The 20,219-nt window shown below is 42.1% G+C and overlaps 1 protein-coding gene and 1 pseudogene across 1 annotated transcript in view; both read right to left on the bottom strand.

Moving 5' to 3' along the window:
* ST6GALNAC3 (ST6 N-acetylgalactosaminide alpha-2,6-sialyltransferase 3) overlaps positions 1 to 20,219 on the bottom strand; it is a 557,193-nt gene that overhangs the window by 500,557 nt on the left and 36,417 nt on the right. The gene's annotated exons all lie outside the window — the stretch shown is intronic.
* Positions 15,590 to 15,742, bottom strand: LOC132484822 (U1 spliceosomal RNA; annotated as a pseudogene).

The following is a 20,219-nucleotide window of genomic DNA, read 5'->3' as shown; positions in this document are numbered from 1 at the left end:
GCCATACTCCAAGAAAGTCTGACTTCTTCAGAAGGCCCTGTGAGTGGCCCTGACCACCTGCTGTCTCAAGTGGGCAGGCTCTGTGAGGCTCTGTGGGGCCTGAACCACACAGAACACACCTCTGCCTCATGTTCAGGGTGGCCAATGGTCCCATTGGGTGTGATGTGCTTCGTTTGGTTTTTTTCCCTAGCATCCCAGTGAGGGCTGGGGGTGGACTGTTGGGGGAGCAGCCTTCGCACAACCTGTATCCTCTCCCCAGCATTGACAACTGGAGCTCTGGGCCTGGGACCTTCCCTTATAGGCAGGCCAGGTGCCAAGCTTCTACTTGGCCCCAAATTCTTCTTCCTTATGAGAAGAAAGTGTTCCCTGTCTGGGTGGTACGTGGCACCCAGGCAGCCCCACTGGCACATGTGCCCCCTGCGTTCTCCACAGAGAGATAATGGGGTCTCTGCCTGCAGAGGGGTCTATGCAGTCCATCCTCCTGTGTCAGTTATCAGGAGAAACTTGTTGGCCATGAGACAAGCACACACCAGAGACACTGATCTTGTTGCATCACTCCTCCTTTCTGAGTAAAGCCCTGTACTAACTAGCACTTCGTGTGATAAGTCTTCCTTGGAAACTTGCAGCCCACAGGTGCTACAGTGGATTGAGGGCTGTGGACTCCTACTTCTGGGGCTTGGCACTGTTATGCTCTTTGCCGTCCACCAAGTGGTAGGAATCCTCACCTGGGACTGGTAGCTGGATCTTCTTGTCTACACATAACAATGTCAGGTGGCAATAACTGCTACGTGGAAACATAAATCAGGTTATGGAAAAAGAGAGATGTGGGGTGAATTACAAAAGATGAAGTTGGGTCATATAGGACCTTAAAGATGAGATAAAGACTGTGGATGTTCTAATGTGATGGGAACAGTTAGAGGGTGTGCATGTGGTCACCTAACTTGTGTGCATGTCCCCAGGCACACAATCCATGGCTCGTAACACTAACAGGAGGCTGCCTCCCTGAATGAGCAGACAGCCCTTCCATCACTGCCATCTCTGAAGACAGACACCACTGATACACTACCAAGTGGCTTTGTGGAATCTTTATTCCAATCTCTTGATGCTACTGAAAATAATGATAATACCTTCCTCAGCACCATGGTGAGGAATAAATAAGATAATCAACGTAAAATGTTGAAAACAGTGCGTGTCATAAGAACATCATAAGTGTTTATTTCAACACAGTAAAACATTAGAAAAGCCCACTTAACACAAAAAGTTTATTGTAAATAAATACAGACTCTCGACTTTATTTCCATTTCAAATTTACAATAAAGTCTACACTGTGAATAACATACCTGTTGCCATACTCCCTTTAGTTGCTGTCTCAGTCAGATGCTATAGCAAAAATAACATAGGCCGGGTGGTTTAAATGAACATTTATTTCTCACAGTTCTGGGGGCTGGAAAATCCAAGATCAAGGTGCTGCAGATCCGTTGTCTGGTGTATAGATAGCCACCTTCTCGATGGATCCTCACATGGCCAAGATAAAAGGAAGAGACACAGAGACAGAGACGAAGACAAAGAGACAGAGAGAGACAGAGAGACAAAGACAGAGAGAGACAGACAAACAGAGGGGAATCAAGCTCCCCTATCTCTTCTTATAAGGGTACTGATCTCATCATAAATGTCCCACCCTCATGATCTCATTACCTCCCAAAGGCTCCATCTCCAAATACCATCAGATTGAAGATTAGGGTTTCAACATATGAATTTTGGGGGGCACACAAACATGCAGTCCACAACAGTTACCATGTACCCCTTCACCACCATCTGTTATTAAGAGAGTAGAAAATTTATATATTTTAGCCAAAGCAGATACAGTATCACTCTGCTGTCAATAGAAATATTACTAATGGCTTAGGGCCCCCATGATGGCTTTTCATGCTGAATAAAAGCCCAAGCCCCAAGGACAGTCAGTCTTCCCCAGAGGGAGTTGTTTGGGCCTCTCCATGCTGCTTGGGCTCCTGTAACACCAGCTTCCTTGTTTACACATCCACCCACATCTTTGAGGCCATGCATTTCACAAAGCCCACCACAATGAGCACACAAAAATCTTAAAGATGATGCCAGAAATCTATTTCCTACCTCAAAACTTCCCTTTTAAAAGCATCACTGCAGATCTGGGAAACTCTGCATTTTGTCTTAATCATTGTCTTATGTTTCTCTGAGTTTTGGAAGTACAAGACCTAGTTTACTGAAGGCATGAAGGTTACAAGGCTCCTGGACTCAAGAAGGCTGAAACAAGACATTTATAAAAGACCCTGGCTGGAGTTGTTTAGAACTACCATCTGAATGTCCACTGTCCACTAGGTGCTAGGTACTTAATATGTACACTCTTATTTATTTATTTATTTATTTATCCTTTTGTAACTGGTTTCTTTTTTTTTTTGAATTTTTGAATTTAATTTTTTTTATTTGTTTATACAGCAGGTTCTTATTAGTTATCTATTTTATACATATTAGTGTATATATGTCAATCCCAATCTCCCAGTTAATCCCACCACCACCCCCCCTCCACCACTCTCCCCCCTTGGTGTCCATACATTTGTTCTCTACATCTGTATCTCTATTTCTGCCCTGCAAACCAGTTCACCTGTACCATTTTTCTGGGTTCCACATATATGCGTTAAGATATTTGTTTTTCTCTTTCTGACTTACTTCACTCTGTATGACAGTCTCTAGATCCATCCATGTCTCTACAAATGACCCAATTTCGTTCCTTTTTATGGCTGAGTAATATTCCATTGTATATATGTACCACATCTTCTTTATCCATTTGTCTGTTGATGGGCATTTAGGTTGCTTCCATGTCCTGGCTATTGTAAATAGTGCTGCAATGAACATTGTCGTACATGACTCTTTTTAAATTGTGGTTTTCTCAGGGTATACGCCCAGTAGTAGGATTGCTGGGTCGTATGGTAGCTCTATTTTTAGTTTTTTAAGGAACCTCCATACTGTTCTCCATAGTGGCTGTATCAATTTACATTCCCACCAACAGTGCAAGAGGGTTCCTTTTTCTCCACACCCTCTCCAGCACTTTTTATTTGTAGATTTTCTGATGATGCCCATTCTAACTGGTGTGAGGTGATACCTCATTGTAGTTTTGATTTGTGTACACTCTTTTAATTCTTAACATATCATGGCATGGTAAATATTATTATCCCCATATTATAGACAAATTAATGGAAATACAGAGCAGTGACATCATGTGCTCAGAATAAAGATGGACCTGGGTCTCTAGCTCGTGGTTCTGACTCCAAGGCCCAAACTCTTTCTTCTGTTAGATGTTGCTTCCCAGAGCAGCAGTCAGAGAACAGTACCCATTATATGAGTAAGGAGATGTTCATTTGATTATAAAAAAAAAAAAAAAAAATGCACTTCATCATGAAATGTACTCCCTTACGTCTGTAAGAGACATTCAGTCCTCACCAAAGGAAAACAAATGAAAGAAAGAAGGACTTTTCCCTTAAGGGCATCACTACCAAGTTTCATGGTTAGTAATTAATTCCATTTGAAACAGGGCCCTAAGTTTAATGAGTGAGTGAGAGAAAGAGGGAAAGAAATGTAGAGGAGAAGCATAAAAATGACACTAAAGAGATGGAAGGGCTTGGAGAGGGAAAGTATTAAGAAAATAGAAGACTTTGTGTATTCTGTTTTTCTTGAAATATTAGGAGTAACTTCCTTATCAGCAAGACTCTTGAGACAGAACTCTGAAAACATCTTTCGAGGCAAAGAAATGAGGCCCTTTACTATCTGGGGAGGGTTTCTATATTAACTTAAGTCTTGCAAATCCAATAAGATTTCCAGACAGACTCCCAGGAGACCTCGCTGTCTCCAACACCAGCAGGAAGATTTACACTAACTGAATGTGGCTCTTCCACAGGGCCCACTCAACTGGCTCCATCTATCTAAATAGGATTCTAACATAGAAACTGGGAATTAAAGTAGGAGACTGGAGGCTGGTGGGTGTCAGTGAATACCTTAGCAAGGGCACAAGTCATATCCTGACTGGTATCTAAAAATATATCAGGATGAAGCAGATCTTGCTGTTAAAGAGAAGGCAGAGACAAAAAAGGAATCATCCCCAGATCTGCAAAATCTGAGAGGACGCCAGAAGCAGTCCACAACAAAGATTTTGAACCCAGCTAAAAAAGAGTCTGCGGATGGGAAACACATGCTTTTTTTGTACAGAGAAACCCACTTCTGATCTTCTGACTGTATTCTAGGTACTGAAATAAGATGACAAAAGATTCTTTATGGCTCCTTCCAGATGGACAACAGAGTCTTGCACTGCAATTTGAAAGGAGTTCAATGTGAAGCTGAGTCCCAAACCACCATGCATATGCTGATCACCAGCGCTCAGTGTTTCATCATTCTGCTGTATCTGTATCTAAACATTTTCAAATGCTCAGACCCTACCAAAGTCATGAACAATTTGGTGGGATGCAGTGCAGACGCAGTGCCAACACAGCCCAGAAACACAGTGAGACACCACCTGTGTCTTCCTGCAGAGGAAGGAGATAGGAATGGACTGGACAGTAAATGGTTATATAACTTAGAGAACACTTCTAAATTACACCTTCTAGTAGACGTGAAATATACCGTTCAGCGAGAAAAAAAGCCCATCTTGTATGTTTCATGTTGTCCTGTAACTATCTCCATCTCACACTTGGCCATTGTTCCTTGCAATTGCCTGGAAGTTAAATGCATCTTTTCAGGAGTTTCAGGTAAATGCTGCACAGCCAGAAAAGAGAAGGACTCCCATAGGGATCTTCTCTCATGTGCATTTCGATTATAAAGTGTTCCAAATTTGCCAGTGGGTCTTAGGAAGTTCAGGTAAGAGCAGAACAGGTAAATGAAAGCCCCAGATACACACAAACACAAATAAAACTTATTCTGAGTCATTAAATGTGAACTCTTTCCCTCACCAGATCTTTCACCAATATGTGCCAGTTCAGCCATATTGGTTGTTGGTAAATGGTGGCTAACTCTGTGCCTCCCCAAGATCTAGTAACTAAACAGTGAGTAGCTAGCTGGTGGAGCAGAACCCAGTCCAGGGTGATGGCCAGCCAGCACTGTCCTGAGTGGCTGTGCTCATACTCCACCCACAGGCAAGGAGCCAAGGGATGTGAGTATGGCTTCCACTTCCTGTCCAATGTTATAACTACCTCTAATAGTTGAATTAGTTATTCATTTACTCCACAAAGATTTACTGAAGTTCTTGCATGGATTAGACATTGTACAGGCCCTTGTAATGCAGATAAACAAGAAAGACAGACTCCCTGATCTCCTGGATTCATAGACTAAAGGGAAGGGAAAGACAATTAAACCAACAGTTGCAGCCCAGCATCATCATCAGGATACTGGTAGAGGAAGCCTGGAGCACAATGGGAACACCTAACCTAAACTGAGAAAGTTAGCCAAGGCAAGGCAAGGGAAAGCAGTCCTGTGAGGCATAAAGAAAGTCTGGTTTGGTTAGTGGGTAGGGAGCTGGGGCCGGTGGGGAGAAAAGCAAGAGATGAGGCTGGAAGGACTGGCAGAATCCAGAAAACACAGGTCCTTGTAGGTCATGGAAAGGAATATGGACTTGATGATAAAAGCAAGGACTTTTATGTTCTACAAAGATCATATTTGTTGTACTGAAGAGAAGGGTCCTGGAGGGAGCAAGACTAGAGACAATGGGGAAGGAAGTGGGGAGACTGAGGCAGACATAGATAGAGAGAAGACGGTGTCCTGAGCTACTGCAGTAGCAGAGAATGTGGAGAAAAAAGGGTGGACTCAAAAAGATTTAGAAGCAGAATTGATGGGCCTGGGTATTGACTAGATGTAGGGATGTAAGAGAGAGGCAACAAGGAAGGATATTATTGCCTAGGTACCTGACTTGGAGAAATGGATGGATGTTAGCACCACTCCTAAGATCTGAGGACAAAAACAAACATGGGAGGAAGAGTCAGAGTCTCACTGAGGACATGCTGAGCTTTGAGGTACCTACAGGGCAACCCAGTGAAGTCATCCAGGAAGCAGCTGAGTTAATGGTGTCAGGAGAGGGGTTGGGGCAGAAGACACAAATTTGGGTGTCATCAGTCTAAAGATGGTAAATGAAGCCATAAGCATGGATGGAATCATCCAAGGAGAGGAAAGTGAGAAGAGGAGGGAAGTGAAGAAGAAGGCTGAGGCCAGAACTGTGAGATCGCTCACATTTAGGGCTGGCTGACTGAGAAGAGCCTGCAGAGGAGCCCCAGAGAAAGACCAGAGGATGGTAAAAATGAGGCAAAGTGCCAACCAGCAGCCACTTCGTGATCAGTAGTCCCAGTGCCTAAAACCTAAACAGGATTTAATTAGTGGGTCCAGGACCACAAAGGCAAGGGGTAAGGAGAGGAGGGGAAGTTTTTAATTCACTTGATCTTCTGCTCTAAGAATGGATTACAGCAGACAGAAATCTTATTAGCTACTTATAGGTTGAGAGGGGCTATCCCAGAAAAATATAATGCAGGCCATGAATGTAAGCCACATTTGTAATTTTAAATTTTCTAGTGGTTACAGTAAAAAAGTAAAAATAAATAGGTGAAATTAATTTTAGTATCACACTTTATCTAACCTAATATAGCAAAATATTATCATTCACTAAGTAATCGATATAAAAATTATTAATGAGGTATTTTACATTCTTTTTTTTTTTTTTTGGTACTAAGTCTTTGTCATCTGGTGTGTATCTTACTCTTACAGCAGATCTCATTTGGACTAGCCACATTCCAAGTGCTCAGGAGCCACATGTAGCTGGTGGCTACCATATGGGACGATGCAGGTTTGCAGTTTACATACAAACACTTTACCTTTCCCCAAGTTTTATTCAAACAAATGAGAACTCTGAAAAAGTGTATGATCAACAAGAGCTCTCTGAAAGGCCTAGGTAGCAAGCAGGATATCAAATCCAGATGAAGGAGAATTGGAACAATTAGGGAGCTTTTTTATTTTTAACACTGTCACAAAAGGAAAAGAAGTTGGGGACAGGCTGACCTCGTGCTCGTTGCTGAACAGGGCAGCAGATGACAGCTGCTGTGAAATGGAGATCAGAGCTGGTTTTCTGTTAGGAATAAGTCAATACAGCTTTTTAATACACAGTAAGTGGAGTACTGCATGTCACCATCCAGGGACATGCTACATTATGCAAGGTCAGGTGGGGGAAACTGCAACCAACCCCTCTCTGGCCCAGTCAATGCCGTCTAAAAAGATTTCTAGCTGGAGCTTCTCAGAATCATTTAGTCATCTCTTCACATCACCTTGAAAGGGTGCATGTGATTTCCTCATCATGGGGATGTTAACAGGACTCGGCTCTGGCTCTCCTCCCACCGCAAGCTCATCATCAGGGAGCCGGGTGCCCAGGAAGGAAGCGCGGATGGAGATGAAGCAAATTGCCCAGCTCAGGATCACCGGGCACTCCAGCAATCATAGTCAGGAGCCCAGCTCCTTTTGCTGGCCTCACTTCTCCAGCTTAGACCTCACAGCTGCACCTGAAACTAAGAGCATTCTTTTTCTCTTCAGATAACTCCAAAAGTTGTTACTTAGAAACTCTCACCCCCCAGGGAGAGGAAAGGGGGAAATGTTAACACCTAAACTTAGGAAATGGAAGCAGATTCAGGCCTACCCCTCCAGCCTTCTGTCTCACACGTCCTTACCTTCCCCACCTCTCATTTCATACTTTGGTAATAACATACAGCTGGTGCCCCCCTCACGCCCGTGATGCATACGCACACACGTGCACACACGCACACACACACACCAAGAGGAGAGGCAGAATAGTGTTTGTGTAGTTAATAGATTAGGTTTTGAAGACAAATCCAAATCTCACTGCTGACATTTGCTAGCTGTGTGACCTTTGGCAAATGACCTCTACTACTAGTTTCCTTATCTAAAAAATAGGGAGAATACCATGCCAACCTCACAGAAATGTGTGAGGATTAAAATGAGGTAATGTACTGAATAAGCGTAATAGAAATTAAAATGAGTAGCACCGACCCTGAAACATGCTAAGAAGTATATAAGTGATTACTATTACTTATTACACCACTATAGGGTGTTCCATAAGTGGTAGCTATGATTATTGTTCTTAAAATCTCTACTTCCTTTCTTCAAAGCTAACCTAGCTATTACCTCATTCTGCTGGCTTTTTCTGTCAATGCCACTCTACCAATCCCCTAAGTGCCACACATAAAAGCACACTCAGACACTCATTTAGATTTGATGCCCCTCCCTGGGCAGCTGGTACTTCACACACTGCCCATTCTTAACTCAGTGGTGCTATATACAGTAACTATCTGCTTATGGTCTTTGTCACTTTCCTACAGCAATGCCTCTTAAATGCTTTGAGGAGGTAATATGTGAGCAGAGACAGGAAAGAAGGCAGCGAGGGAGCCATGTAGATATCTGAGGGAAAGATGTCCTGGGCATGATTAAGAAACAGCAAGAGAGCTGGCATGGCCAGAGCAGAGTGAGTAAGGCAGAGAGAGGAGAAGAGGTCAGAAATGCAAGGCCAACGGGGCCAAATGGTAAGGCCCATAACCCATGGAAAGGGATATGGATTTTTTTTTCTGAGTAAGATATAAACTTCCTGGAGGGCTTGTGCAGAGGAGTGGTGTGGTCTGACCCACATTTTTAAAGGCCATTCTGGCTTCTATGTGGAGAACAAGCAGTAGGGAGGCAAGGGTGGACACAGGGAGACCAGATGAAAAGGCTTGAGCATCAATGGTCCAGGTGAGACAGGGTGGTGGGCAAGGTGGTGATGGCAGAGATGCCAACAGGACTTGCTGATGGACTGGATGAAAAAAAAACAGAGGACAACACCTTGGTTTTGGCCCTAGAATCTGGTGTGGTAAGCCAACTAATGGCTCCCAAAGATATCTGTAACCTAATCTCCAAACGTGTGAATATGTTATCTTCCATGGCAAAAGAAACTTGCTGATGTGCTTAAATTAAGGACCTTGAGATGGGGAGATGATCCTGGATTATCTGGGTGGGCCCAATGTATCTCAGGGGTCCTCATAAAGGAAATATGGAGGCAGGAGGGTCAGAGTGAGAGAAGGAGATGTGACAATGAAAGCAGAGGTCAGAGTGATGCAGGGCCAGTAGCCAAGGAATACAAGCAGCCTCCAGAAGCTGGAAAAGATAGAGAAATGGAGACTCCAGTAGGAACGCGGCCCTGCCAAGCCATTTTAGAACTCTGACCTCCAGAACTGTGAAATAATAAAGTTAGTGTTGTTTTAAGGTAGTGGTAACTTGCTACAGCAGTAATAGGAAACTAAAATACCTGAGTTTACTATGATGCCATTTATTGAGACAGAGAGCACTGGAAAAGGAGCAGGAATCAGGAGCTCTTGTTAGGTCATGCTGGATTTGAGGCACTCATTAACCTATCCAAGTGGAGATACCAAATAGATAGATGATGACCAAGGCTGCAGCTTATAGAGGGTAACTGGAACTTCATGTGACCTTGGGCAAGTCCTTTAATTTCTCTGAGCTTCAGTGTCTTCCGTAAAATGGAGTTATATCTTATTTATCCACCTCAAGGATCAAACGAGACATTTTATGCAAGTGTTCAGAGCGTGCCACTAATATAAGGCATTTATTATTCCTATAAATTGGCCTCTTAACCCAAATTCAACAGGAGTCATTTTTCAAAGACTTTTAAGGTCTTTTGTCTCTGCAAAGCTCCACAGAATGCACAGATCAGCACTTGGAGGAAACACAAGATAAACCTGGGCATGCCCCATTAATAGATGGTAAGGAAAATCCCACCCTCAGAACTCTCATCACCTGCCTCTCTCTCCCCAAAGCCAGCCAAGCCAGACTAGCTGTGACTTGCTTATATCCAACAGCTGAGTGATGGGGATGTATATTTTATTTCCTACTAAATGGTTAGTGGGTTTGAAAGGGCCTTAGAGCCCAGTCAAAAAAGTCCAATCTCCCACCAAATGCAGGATCCACTCATTCGTTCATTGTACAACCATTTGCTGAGCCCAGGCTGAGGCCAAGCCCTGTGCTAGGATGGCCAGGTAGAGTGGAACACAAGGCAGGGAGGTGCTCCCAGAGTCTATTGTTCCTAGAACCTCTCATCCACCCTGTGAGGGAGGCATTTGCTCTTCACGAGGCTCTGGAGTTCTATGGACCTTCCACTTAAGGGGAGCTTTGGGGCCAATTCCCAAACCTACTTGACTCTCAGTTTCATCATCTATATAATAGGGACTATAATCCCTGGAAAGCACTTAGCATAGTATTTCATACCCATTAAGCGCTCAATAACTGGAAGCTTTAATTGTTATAGTTAATGTTATTCAAGTATCACCTACATTTTTTTTAGTAAACAGCCTAAAATATGTCTTCTGAAATACCCAGTATGACAGAGTATACTGGGTATGCTCCTCCTGACAGCCTTAAAATATCTGAAGGCAGATTTTGTTACCCCTCTTCATCTCTCTTCCAGGGCAAATAGACCCAATTCCTTTACCCTCCCTCACAGAACCCAACTCCAAGAACTTCTTCCCATCCTCATTGCTTGTTCCTTTGTGTATAATGTTTGGCTGCAGCCCTCTTAAAATATGGCCCTCCATGGAACCCAGTAGTCTGACCAATGTCAAGTATAACGGAACCATCATAGAGTAAATGTCTAGAATTAAAGGACTTAATAATCATTGCTTCAATTATTCATGAGCAATCCCAAAGACCCATGACATGTTCTAGTGTGAAATTTCACTGAAGTACAAATTTGGTTCAACTACATGACACAACCAGTGTTTGGGGCAATCATTTAGAATCCAGGTGCCCAGCATCTTTCTAGCAATAAAACTTGGAGATTCCCTCCTTGTCCTTGGGTGCAATAATACGTGTGAAGTGATTACAAACTCAGGTTTCTTGTGAAAATTTGCCATCAAGCAAAGGAAGATACTTTAGTAAATAAGGCTCTGCATAGGAAACACATGATCCCTAACAGAAATATGATTTGGGACAAATAAGGATCTGTATAAACATTTCCATATTCACAAGTCTGAAGGTTTGGGATGGCCTCAAACTGTATCTTTTGCAAATGTCATGTGCCCTCTGTATACATACCAATGAAGCCAAAGAATGAGCTAGATTTTCTACACATGAAATAGGCAACGCTGTGTGTACAAAACTGAATTAAGAAACAGGTCCCTGAGTTCCACAGCCAGCTCTGCCAGGCACTGCCTGACCTTGGGAAACTGCCACTCTTCTGGGTCTCAATCTCTCTGCCTATCCAATGAGAGGTTGGAATGAGTCAAGAATTCTTCACCTGCTGTCCAGGGACAGATAGGTCAGGGGAGATGTTTACCCACTGAAGTTTTAAAGATATGGATATGTACATTTTAAGGATAAAAGAGCCATAGCATTTATCAAATTCTAGGCATTGTGGTAACTGCTTTACATAATAATACCCATAATTATTGCTAATATGAAAAGCTTACTATGTGCTTCATAAATATTATTTTACTGAAGCATAATATTCTAATGCAGTAGGTACTGTTAGTAACCCATTTTATTTAGAAAGATCAGGTAACTTGCTTGAAGTCACTCAGTGTGTGAAGAGCAGAGGTGGGGTTTCCACACAGGCCTGAATCCACAGAAGCCTGTTCTTCTCCGCTGTACTACACTGTTTCAGGATGAGGTCAGTAGGTAAGAGTTGGTATCACACCACCGTAGAACTGTCTTTAATTTGCCTATTTTCAGGCTAGCACTTTCTCCAACCTCAGCAGTGGTTTGCAGAGGCTGGTCATTCAAATGAGCAGGTCCAGAGGCTAGACCAGCGCGAGTGGCCTTGCCATTAGCAAAGTTGCTCACTCCAAGAGCTGCAAGTGCAGCAGACTGAACTCAGAAAATGTAGTCGGTCATGCTTATAAATGAACCACATCTTTTATTTATGCTAATACTATTGCAGTTTGTATCGCCTTTAAAAAGAAATAAGACCTGAGTGGGCTTTAAAGACTCAGATGAGAGAGAATACTACAGGTAAAAAATTTCACTTCTTATTAAGTTTTTACACTCAAATCCATAAATTATCTTGTTAGTGTTTCTGCTTATGCAGCAGTTTCCTTGGAACACATTTTCATCCTTGGGAAATGTTAGATGAACTGAATTTCTCCTGTTCCTTTGTATCCTCAAACTAAACTAGAGGATGATTGACTTTCCATGACTTCACAAGCTTTGAGGCCCACTTACAATCAGAAGATGTGCCTAAAGCAGAATTGTAATATATGTCTATAAATGTCTGCACACACAGAAAAAAATAATTTTACATTAGTCACTGAAACTAACTCTGGCTAATTTTAACAAAAAGTGGGGAGAGAAGATTTTTTAGAGGAATACTATTACATTGTGGAATCCAAGGCTAAGATACATACTAGAAAGGTCTAGAACCAAGGCCTGGAGCATGTGGAGGACTCAGGAATAGGTTCTGTGTCTCCGATTTCACCTTAAATTCTCTCTGTGGATTTGCTTCATTCCTCCATCTCTGTGTCTCAGGCCACCTGACAGAACATGGCCTCCAAACAGCTCTGCACTTTTGTCCCCTGTTTCAGCCCCCAGGAGAGAAACTAACTTCTATTTCTCAGTGCCAATTCCAATATCCCAGGGAATCAAATAAGAAAAACCCCTGGATCAATCCACTGTGGTTCAGACACAGAGTAGCCTAATGCAGCATGACTGCCTCCATGGTAATCATGGAGATATAGTGATAGGGAAGCAATTTCCAAAACAGCAAGGGGGCTAACGGAGGGGTGGCCAAGCTACACGCAAATGAAATACTATGTGTCCCCGACACATCCCTCCTGAAGTAGACATTTAAATCAACTGAAAGCTCCTAGCTCAGAGTCCAAAGCCCTCAACTGTGGCTAGGAGCCTCACCATCTGGACCCTGACCTCTGTTCTATCTGCCCTGGGGGCACACTCACTCTCCCGCACTGAGCTGTAGTCACTGCATCTCTACAATGACAAAGTTCCTTCTCACTTCAAGGTCTTCACATAAAGTCACCACACTCTCCATCCCTCCCATCTAGCTACTTCCCCCTAGCGTATCTTCCACTTAGACTTCCTCATAACACCTATACCAGACCAGATCACAACTTCAATTAAAAGGCTGTGTAGCCACTGCTCTATTCAAAACAGATGACCAACAAGGACGTACTACATAGCACAGGGAACTCTGCTCAATATTCTGTAATAACCTAAATGGGAAAAGAATTTGAATAAGAACAGATACATGTATATGTCTAACTGAATCACTTTGCTGTACACCACAAACTAACACAACATTGTTAATCAACTATACTCCAATATAAAATAAAAAATTTTTATAAAAGCTGTATAGCTTTTCAGTTGATGATTTTTTCTTGCCTCTCATATTGTAAACTTAATGAGAACAGAGCCTATCTCTCCTCTCTGAATCTAATTCCACATTGCCTAGTATGGCGTCCTGCAATATCAAACTCTCAAAAATTAGTTAATGCATATTTTCAAATGAAAAGATGAGCAAGTGAACCAGGCCAAATCCTAAACTTTCAAATGTAACGGTATCCAAAAGTTAAGAGTAGCCTAGAATTAAATAAAGTACTTCTCACACCTCATTTTCCAACTCAGAACACTTCCATAGACAGGAACCAATTGGCAGGTGATGGGTGGCAAGGACAACCCCAAAAGCACAAGGGATGCTTTGTTACACCACGGAAACCCTGAAAACAAAGTCAAACTGTGGTCCACCAAGAAGCAGAGTTTCTGCACTCGAAGAAGCCAAGTACATGTTCCTGGGGAGCATGCTTTTCTGAAAAGCACTGGGGAGTGCTTTTCTGACAATAGACTATTAGCCACTCACTTGAGAACCAGAGACCCCAAAACATCAAGCTTCTTTTCAACCTAAAATCAAAAGATACATTACCAAATGACCACTGCTTAAGACCTACAGCCCCTGTTAAGTGTAAATGACTTCTTCTGTGGTTTTACTACTAAGTGTGACTTTGGAGTATGATTGTCATGTAGTAAATTTAAATTCTTCTGACATTAAAAAAATTATAGCTACTCCAAATCAGTCATAAATCATTGGGGGTGAGAGTTTGCTACCCAATTTACTTAAAGACATACTACAATATACTGACACAGAAAATACATGAAAACCAAGCCTAAGCTCCAAAGGCCAAATTTCCACCATGAAGTGCCTGGAAATATATCCTGAAACATAATACATCTAACAAGTGATTCTACAGTAACAGTCTCACTTATTTTTTTCTTGAAAAAACAAGCCCAATTCTAAAAGGTAGAGAACAAAATATGAACTGTGTCATTATTTTAAGAGAAGATAAATTTGCCAGGTCAATTATCTGCTATTATGGGGATTCTCTCTACTTGATCTCAGCACACTTTGTACTCTCTTTAGGATATCTCCTCCACTTAGCAAGCTCTCAGATCCAGGGGAGGAAACTTATCATTTCCATACATTCTTCCATATGTCCCTTTCTTTGCTAGTTCTTTCCATGTAGGTTTTTTCTTCAGCTGCATAAATATCTTCTCTTAAAAGTAATACAGAGTACTTAATTATGCACCCTTCATTTTAGTAAGACATATTTTGTAATGAGGAAAAAAAAATATGCTCATGGTAGAAGCTGTAAAACTAGAGAAAACCAGAAACAAGAAAATAAGCACCTCTCATTCCATGACTCAGAAGTTTAGTTAACACTACTCTGGGCCTGGTGTAGGACACAGTCCTTGTTCTAGGAAAGAAACTGATAACCAACCATTACACAAGTAATGAATTGCAATTCTGATAAATGCTACAAGGAAAAAAATACAGGATAGGATGCTATGAAAACTATAATGGGACCTCTTACTCTAGTTAATATCTTGGTGCCAATGCTTCTTATACTTTTTCAGAGAAACTGTTAAATATACATAAGTTTTTATCCACCTGGGAATGGATAGTACATACGACTTGAAGATAAAAATTTCATTTGTCATTTCCAAAGCTAACTTCCACAGACAAAGGAGTTATTTATCTCAGAATTTCTCTAAGAATTCCCAGGAAACAACAGTAGGCAAGACAGCCATCAATGAGTTACAAATGGCCACAGATGAAATCAAGGAATTATGTTTTCAGGATCACTCAGAAGCAGTCAAATAACCTCTGGCCAAAAGGAAGCCATTGTTGAGAGCTGGAAGAGGTCATCACATCATACCAAAGGTATAACCGAAAGCATATAAGAACACATTCCAGATTCTTCTTCTTCTTCCTTCCAGGGTCTTACAAAGTTGCTCACCCACCATTACTTTATCAGAGTTCTAGGTTTGCAGGGAAGATCCCATAACAACGTCATTTGGGAACTCCTCCACCTCATCTGTCCTTTAAGATCTAGATAGATGGAACCCCCTCAACTCCATGCCCAGTAGAAATACAAATCTCTCGCTTAGATTTCTGCAGATTTCTATATGAGGCTATGTTCTCATGGTCAAACTTTGCCTACAGGATTTTACTTCTATATCTGATATCTCTGTTATACTCAGCATTAATTTAGACAAATGATGCAATCAAGTTTCCCACATTTTGGGGAAATCGTAGGGCTCACCACACCTGAGCGTAATGGATGAGCCTCACCCTGGGAAAACCACCTTCTTGATCATGGTATCTCCCCTGCCAGGTAAGTATTCAAATTTATTTTTGAAATGTGTTTAGGTACTGGTCTCTACCTCCTTCATAAAAGAAGCAAGACTTCTAATTCATAATAAGTGATATCATTCTAATTCCCCTAGGAGTATCAGTATCCAGGTTTACATTCACATTGAGGTTTACAAGCTATAGATAACTGAGATCAGATTCTTTCCTGAGAGCAAGATTCCAGGGGAGGAGAGGATGTGGACAATATGAGGGAACTAAAAGAATGAAAAGGAATTATAATGAGGCCCTGTGGGTAGAAGGTAGAGAAAGAAGAAATGAGCATGGCCAGCCCCGTTGGTTTCCATCCAGATATCAAGAGGCAAACGACAAATTAAACTTCAGTGATAATTCTCAGCTCACTGCCTGATCTTCTCATAGTGTGCCTTATAATTTTAAAAATGAATGTTTAATTTAGCACATTTTCAAATACTTTCAAATTGCCATTTTTTTACAGTGGAAATTCATCTTAATAATTTGTTAGTAGAAGAAACCCTAGAAGTAAAAGTAATGTGATCCCTTTCTAAACCTGAAAGAACACACTCCTCAGCCTTATTCTCAGCTAGGCTCTTCTTAACCTTCTCAGTCAGTTCCTATACTTCAGATGAAATTTCCTGTCTCGGTTTTCAGGGAAGAATGACTTCACCCAGGCTCTGCGTGGTGCCCTGGCAGGCAGGCAACGCCAGGAGCAAGCAATGCAGATATGGCCTCAGCCACTCCCTGCTCAGCCTGAGAGGGGATCTGCCAGGCCAGAGAGGAATCTGGGTTCTCCAAAATGCTACAGCAAAATAGTCTGGCACTGAGCAGAACACACCACCCAATGGTCAGGAGCCACTGAAGACTTCAGGAAGGTGAAGATAGGACTTGGCTTCTTCTCCTTTGAGCAGAACATTCCAGAATGACCTATGGGAAGCTCTAGATAATGAGTCCCTTTGACCAATTATACCATAGCTCCTAAGAACAAAAGACAAATGTCCAGCCCTGGGATCTCATGCCCTTTCCACCTCACCTCAGTTTACAGGAGGCTCTGGTCTTCTGCGTGGAAACAGAGGGAGAGGGAGCAATGAGTGTGTAACCAGAAAGTCAGCAAAAAATTCCATTTGCTTTTTTGTAACTAGTCAACTTCTGTTTATGACAGAAGTCAGTATAAACCACAACAGCAATGAAGCCCAGGTACTGTGGTTCTCTTCCTGTATTCTAGGCCTCTGAGTGATGTATGACTCCTCCTAGGAATGCAAAGGGTGCACCAGACCTGTCAGAGAAACTATAAATCATCCAAGAAAATAAGATGAAAACAGGGTCAATGAAACCCCTCATAGAGTGGCAGCTTTCTGATTAGCTGCCATACTGCTGTGGACTAATGAAGCCCAAAGGAAGATGCTCTTTTCCTTTAGGTGTAAAAATCTTCATTTTCTTCAGACATTACATACACACACATATACATACACAAACACATCTACAGATCTGAGAACTCATTGTATTGGTATTACTTTTTTCAAAATGACTGAGACTTACCTAACCCACTATGCCTAATCATACCTGAGATTTTCTTTTTCCTCTCTCCTAGGACCTTTATTTCAAACAAAGTATTTAAATTCCCCATAAAATATTTTAGAGACCCTACATAACAAGTTTCAGAAGGCTGATGGATGAAGACAGCACCTTTGCTAAGGACACCTCTTTGATCATGAGTAATTCTGCATAGTTACTTTCTTTCTTTTTTAACAGCCTTGTATAGTTTCAGTGATCAACAAACAGAACTTGGCTGAACACAGTGCCATCCAAGAATCTGGGTTGAATTTCTCTCTATATTCATAAATGAAGAAGGCCTTGATGTGGAGATTAGAATGTGATTAAACAAGAAAGGTGGTACATCACAAAGCTGGGGTTCCTAGCTGGGAGTCTTCAGATGGGCTTCAAAGATCCATGAATCCATTCAAACTACATGCAAGGCTGTGGATTTTTATGGAAAAAGAATCCATAGTTTTCAATAAAAGCATTGGTGAGCCAATGAAATTTAGGAACCTTAAGGAGTACAGGCAATAACTGTTTGTTGAATAAATGAATAAATGAACTCATGGAGAGCGGCTTACCACCAGTCATAACCTTCCATGATCAAATTCTTCTTTGGAAGCACTTTAAAGAAGATGGTGGAAAGAAAATTGGAGATATTGAGCTATTACCACATATGTAAGAGCCAGGCTCTGACCAAGTTGCTGTTCTGTCCCTCAGTTCTTTTACCAAACATTACTCTTTATATATAACTCTTTTCCACACTTTTGAAAATTGCTTCAAGTATTAGGACTCTGTAGCCTAGATGCCAGGAGATCTAAATGTCTCCAGACAGAATGTCAGAATGTGAGCTGCAAGGATAATGGAAAGGCAATAGGAGCAAAAAGACAAGGACAGTAAGTACACTGGGGTGCAGAAGGAAGAAGTAGGTGGAAAAAAGAACCTAGACCTGCCACAGAAGCTTCTATTCTTCTCCACATTGCATCTTTGTAAAAGCCTATGTGCATGGGCTACCCACTCTGGTCCACCCACAGGACTGTATGTAAACATGAGGTGGGCTAGAGAGTAGGGCAATAGGAAAAAGGGGCTCAGTCATAAAGAAGTGCATACTGATTAATAAGGAAGGAACTGGAAGCAGAAGCAAGCAGAAAGATGCCTCTACATACCAAGAATAATAAGAACACAAGCATAATACCACATACAAGAATATTTACAAGGCAAGGAAATAATCATGGCATCAAGGGAGAGTAGAATAGTTGTTAAGGACAGATCCTCTGGTGGCAGACCAACCTGAGGTTGAGCGGGGGTGTACTTCCTAAGACTGTGTCCTGGGCAAGTTACTGAACATTCCGAGCCTCCGTTTAAACCCTCCTCAGTGAAATGAGGATAAAAATAGGACAGATATCATTGGGTTATTGATTATTATGAGATAAAACGAGAACGCAATTAAAGAATAATGTGTTTGATGAGCACTTAATTAGCAACAGTTGCTTTTCTTCTCATCAGCCATGTACTCATGGGATTAGTCAGGGAAGAAGTTAGTCTGCAAAGGGGGGCCCAGCCCACTCAGACTTGGAGATGTGCGTGTACTACAACTGCAAACCAACACTGGAAATTTCCTCCATGACCAATTAAACCTTACCCAGGTGGTGAAGACCCTGAGTGAGGCCTATGTTTTTTTCCAGAAACTCATGAGCAGGGAGCATGTGATGACTATTCTTTTGGCTCACAGGAAGGGAAAAACAGAAGTTAATTTCTCAGAAAGATAGCAAAAAATCGTCTTTAGGCTCTTCAGAATGTAAAAATCTCAGACACAGGGAAATATATATGTGTTCCCTTTTCAGAGTGAATGCTGCCACACTCATATTTCCCTTGACAGCAGCAGTGAGCCTGGGGCAGGAAAGATGCTTAGGAAGTGCCACTATTTTATTTATTTATATACTTCGGTCCCCTGATTTCAGTCATCATTCTCTGTCCCACACTGCTGTCATTGTTATTAATAAGTTCACTCTCGTCCATCTAAAAATTAACATTCCTCATACTTGAATAATGGATTTTCTGCTTGCTTAATTCAAAAAGGCAAAAAAGGGCTTCCCTGGTGGCACAGTGGTTGAGAGTCCGCCTGCCGATGCAGGGGACACGGGTTCATGCCCCGGTCTGGGAAGATCCCACATGCCGCGGAGCGGCTGGGCCCGTGAGCCATGGCCGCTGAGCCTGCGCGTCCGGAGCCTGTACTCCGCAATGGGAGAGTCCACAGCAGTGAGAGGCCCACGTACCACACACACAAAAAAAATAAAGGCAAAAAAAAGTATTTTGTTGCTACTGCTCCGCCTCACCTCACCAAGTGACATGATTATTCAGCTCACAAAGAACTCGGCTGCACCATCCGATGATTCCTGCACAGAGCCCTGCAGGCCATCAACAGAATCACGTGGAGGACACAGTCATCCCAAGCACAAGGCACACCGCTGAGGTCAAAGCACAGACCAGGGCCCGCTCACAGAGCTCCAAGTCTGAGAAGCATAGCATAGCACAGGAAGGGAAATGACGTCATTTCCAAGGTCATTTTATAGACTTCGCAAAACTTCTCTGTCTGCCCCTCTTGCTCTGATCAACACTGTTCAATTTTTTAGGGATGAGGGCTAAAAAGGGAACAAAGATTTGCTCTGGGAGAGAATTTAAGAAAACTAACTAAAACAATAATAACACCAATAAGAGAAACAACCAACACTCATTAAGCATTCACTATGTGACATACCCTATGCTAGACACTTTACACAAATCAGCTCATTTAGGCCTTACACCCCCCAAATAAAGTAGATACTATTACTCTCCTGAATTTACGGATGGGGAAAGTGAGGGTTACAGATATCACATAACTGGGTAAACCAGAGAGTGACCCACAGTAGAGAGGCTTACAGAGAAGACCTACAATATAACACATCTAAAATCTTGCCAA

This window comes from Mesoplodon densirostris, chromosome 2 (genome assembly GCF_025265405.1).
Source record: "Mesoplodon densirostris isolate mMesDen1 chromosome 2, mMesDen1 primary haplotype, whole genome shotgun sequence".
Taxonomy (NCBI): Eukaryota; Metazoa; Chordata; class Mammalia; order Artiodactyla; family Ziphiidae; genus Mesoplodon; species Mesoplodon densirostris.
The sequence above is the reverse complement of the archived record's forward strand: the minus strand, read 5'-3'. Positions and strand labels throughout refer to the sequence as shown.